This window comes from Pteropus vampyrus, unplaced genomic scaffold (genome assembly GCF_000151845.1).
Source record: "Pteropus vampyrus isolate Shadow unplaced genomic scaffold, Pvam_2.0 Scaffold69, whole genome shotgun sequence".
Classification (NCBI taxonomy): domain Eukaryota; kingdom Metazoa; phylum Chordata; class Mammalia; order Chiroptera; family Pteropodidae; genus Pteropus; species Pteropus vampyrus.
The window spans coordinates 5,962,704-5,967,335 of record NW_011888850.1 but is presented as its reverse complement, the minus strand read 5'-3'; the positions used below and the strand labels follow the sequence as shown (position 1 = coordinate 5,967,335).

The following is a 4,632-nucleotide window of genomic DNA, read 5'->3' as shown; positions in this document are numbered from 1 at the left end:
TGATGTCCCTACTCAACTCCGTCCTTAGAGTGTGACAGCAGCCATGGATAATATGTAAACCATGAACGTGGCTGTGTTCCAATAAAACTTTATTCGCAAAAACAAAGGGCGGGCAGGATTTGCTTTGCAGCCATAATCTGACGACCCGTGCTCTCCACTCCAACTGCCTACTACACATTTCCACCTGCAAATTCCACAGCAGCCTCAAAATTCAATGTTGCAAGGCTAGAGACATTCTCTTTTACTCCTAGTCTGATCTAAACATACCACTGACACGCATGTGCTCAGGGCTAACACTGGAGCATCATCACTTTCCTACCCTTTCCATCCCATAGTCAAACAAAGATCCTTTTAACTCTAACTTTTAATATATCTCATAGGGCCCACCCTAATTATGTGCTCCTGAAGTGCAGGGGCTCTGTCTTAACTTCTGTCTGTAACTCTCTCTTTCTTCTATTGTCTAATCAAATGTCTGGCACATGGAAGGGACTCCAAAAATGTTTACTGAATGGATGAATAAATGAATTAATAAACTGTTATAATAGCTCTAGGGCAGTGCTTCTTAAAGTTCGATGTGCCTACATATCACCTGGAGACTGTTAAATGCAGATTCTGATTCAATAGGTCTAGAAGAGGGCCTGAGATTCTGCATTTCTATCAGACTCCCAGGATGCTGAATGTTGCTGTTCCATGGACCACACTTTGAGGAGCAAAGATCTAGGATCCATCCTTTGGTCTCAAAATGCCATCTACAAAGAGATTTCTTCCCCAATATTGATGCATATGTTGATCCCTTTCCACAGTTGTTTCATGATATCATTACTTGCACTTATTCAAACCTCCAAAGAAATTAACACAATAGTTCATGGCACCAAATGCCTTTTCAATTTGCAGTTTACACACATTTCCATTTCTATGCCTCAGACTATTTGCTGCTTCAATTACTTCCTCCTTTCCTATCTACTCCTATCCCTTCATGCCTACTTAATTTAATTTAAGCATAACTGTGCTCATTATCTGTGTAGTGGTCTTTCTACAGATGCTCTGCCAATGCAAGGCTTTCTTATCGAGACATGCAACTTATCATGATTGTGCAAATGTCTTAAACAAATTATTATTGTTTAGAAATTCAAAAGAACAGTCTGTTTTCCCAGAACTCTAGTACAATGACCAAATCGAAACCTATTTTCAGGCTACCTCCATCCCTTTTAATAGTAACAAAACACTTTTTTTATCAACAGAGCAAATAATTGCTTACAGAGCTCCAGGGACCATGATCCCCACCTCCCTCCAAAAAGAATATACCCAGGTTATCAGGAGAAACTGCATACTCCATGAAAGCTGAGCTATTCGCTTTGGCCAGTTAAAAGTCTAACTCCAGCATTGTGGTAAAAATCACATTTCTTAGTATGAGTGCAGGAAAGTTAGACATCACATTGGGGACAGCAGTTCTGTCTATATTCGACTCTGCCAGGAAACTAGTTTTTACTCTAAAGATGCCATAGTAGGCTACTTTACACCGAGCAATCTCAGCATTTTGGATAATTACATCTCCCCCGACAATTTCTGAGGATATTGAATTGTGTCAGAAAATAGGTGTCATAGTGAATAACTGGTTCTAAATAGGCTTTTTCACTACTAAATTGTAGTAAAATGCACTCTAATCAACTCATATCATATAAATCGCTCTCTCCCTATATTTATCTCCGATGAAGAGAATCGAATTGCCTTACCTAAAATTATAGAAGAAACCGATTACAAAGGTGTGACAGCTTTATAACTAATAACTTATAATACTTGTGTCTTAGTCCATTTGGGCTGCTATAACAAAATACCATAGACCAGGTAGCTTATAAATAACAGAAATTTAATTTTCATAGTTGTGGAAACTGGAAGTCCCAGAGCAGCGTGCCAGCCTGGTCTGCTGAGGGCCCACTTCCCGGCTGCAGACTTCTAGGGCGTGAATGCCACTCATGAGGGCCCCACCCTCATGACCTAATCGCCTCCCAAAGGCCAACCTCCTAACACTAGATACACCGATATTAGGATTCCAATATGTGAATTTGAAAGAGACCCAAACATTCAGACCATCGCAACCTGATTTTTATTGTACATTTACACATACGGCAAAATATCTAAACGATCAGCTCGAATAAAATGGGTTTAAGTGGGAGCAAGTAACATCTTTGGCCTTTGCACTGAAGAGACTTGAGAGTTTGTGACTGGCCAGACTGGTGTGTGTGGAATACGGGAGGTGTCTGCCACGCTGCTGAGTATGGCATTTCTTCCAGCTGAGTGCCCTGGGGTGTGGACCCTGACTGCACCTGCCCCGTTTGTAGAGGAAACCAGCTGCCAGTGCCAAGCACCCCATGAAAAACTGACCATCGCTCAAGGTCGCTCAGGAACATCAGTTGACAGTCAGGGTATATGCAGATGGAATATTTGACCTCTTCCACTCAGGCCACGCAAGGGCACTTATGCAAGCAGAAACAGCTACTTGTTGGTAGGAGCCTGCAGTGATGACCTCAGCCACAAAGTCAAAGATTTCACCATGACGAATGAAGCAGAGAGATATGAAGCTCTCAGACACTGTCACTATGTAGACAAAGTCATCAGAGATGCACCATGGACACTCATACCAGGGTTTCTGGAAAAACACGACGCTGACTTTGTGGCCCATGAGGCATTCTACACTCTTCTGCTGGCTCTGATGACGTTTACGAGCATCTAAAGGAAGCAGGAATGTTTGTTCTAATGTAGAGAACAGAAGCCATCTCAACATCAGACATCATCACTAGAATTGTCCGAAACTATGATGTTTACGGCCGAAGCAACCTCCAGACAGGGTACACAGCCAAGGAACTGAATGTCAGCTTTACAGATGAGAAGTATCACTTCCAAAACCAGGTAGATAAGATGAAAGAAAAGGTCAAGAATGTGGAAGATCAAAAGAATCTGTTAACAGAGTGGAAGAAAAGAGTCATGATCTAATTCAAAGGTGGGAAGAGAAGTCAAAGGAATTCACTGGCCACTTCTGGAACTGTTCGGGCCTGATGGGGCATGGGCAGGTGTTCCAGGAGGGGAGGAGCCAGATGCTGCAGGCCTTGTCCCCAAAGCAGAGCCCTATGACTTCACGTGCTGGTCCCTTTCCCGCTCCCCATCGCCCACCTTGAAATGACTCCAAATCAAAACCTCCCCCCTTCCCTCACTCAATGTGGCCACAGCCTCCACCAGCAGCCCAAGTGAGGTGGATGAGGATGAGAAGTAAAGGCTGTTGGTGGACAAGAGTTACACCACCCAGGTCGGGGTGGAGGGTGGGGACCCTGGGGATGCTTGGGTGGTTTTGAAGCATAATAGTCACAGGAGCTGCAGCTCAGCTGGGAGACCCTGAGCTCTGCTAAAGGGAGGCCTTGGGACCAGCTCGCTCTCAGTCTCCATTCAGCCCAAGACTTGGGGTCTGCATGGAGGTTTCCAGCCAGACAACCTGGACGAAACTTCTTAGAGACATCTAAAATCACTCTACTCTGAATTTGTTAAGGAAAGATGTAGAACACCCGTTGGAGACTTGCACCAAGTGAGGTGTCTTCTACTGCAGTCCTTACACCTGCCCTTACCAAGTGCATCCCCTGTGCAAGTGGCTGTTCCCTCGACCTGCTACTTCCAGTCCTTAAGGGCCCTGCACGTTGCCTCTTAGCACCCAACCTCTGTCAATGCTGTCTCCAATAAAAATAGTTGTGTTAAAAGCAATTCCAACCTCAGTTTAGTCACTGGAAAAAAAATGAGTTTAAGTGGTTTTCATATTGACAAATCTGGGGAATTGAAAAATCCTGAAGGGTCTTCTAAATCATCAAAGGAGCATTAATACAGAATTTTAGAGCTGAAAGAGATTTGGAGGTCATGTGGTCCACTGTGCACATCTGACGGCTGTGTGTTGTCTAGTTCACTGAGAATGAATGGGTGGCAGAGCAAGGCCTAAACCCAGTGTGCCTCATTGTCCCACAAATGTCCTATGCACTATCCTGATTGAATGATGTTTAGTATCATGATCTTCTGTGTGTCCAAATTCTTAGAAATTTCATAATTCATGTGTGGTCCATCCTATCTAAAATTTCAGCACCCAGCATGATGTTTCAGAAATCCTTCCTACTTTCTCTGCTTTTTGGCATTCTCAAAAAGTTTTTTTTGAATCATCTGTCTTCCCCTTAGAAGGTAAGATTCCTAAAGACAAAGACTTTTTTCTTTTTTTCATTGTTATATCACTTAGAAGAGTGCCCAGCATAAAGTAAGAGGTCGACAAATACTTGTTGAATGAAAAGAAAAAGAATCATATGTGATAACCCTCAAGCATATCACTACAAGATCAGAATACCCCATTTTATGTCATCTATTTGAAATTTTTCCAGAACCTCGGCTATGCTAGGCATTTTACAAGACTGAGGTGAACCTCAGAGTAATAGGTTTATTTTATTCATTCAGGGCACTTTATTTAAGGTGATCCTATTACTGTAACCTCCTAATGCAATGTCATCTCTTATCAGCTTAATTCTGCAGACTGTACCTACACATTACTCCCTGAAGGAATTACTTCACCTTCAGCTTGAAGATAGGACTCTTAAGATTCAGCAAGCTGCT

The 4,632-nt window shown here is 42.9% G+C and overlaps 1 protein-coding gene and 1 pseudogene across 2 annotated transcripts in view; one reads left to right on the top strand and one right to left on the bottom strand.

Moving 5' to 3' along the window:
* The window catches only part of LOC105293189, a 14,527-nt pseudogene extending 11,349 nt beyond the window's left edge, over window positions 1-3,178 (top strand).
* CHN2 (chimerin 2) overlaps window positions 1-4,632 on the bottom strand; it is a 274,342-nt gene that overhangs the window by 166,718 nt on the left and 102,992 nt on the right. The gene's annotated exons all lie outside the window — the stretch shown is intronic.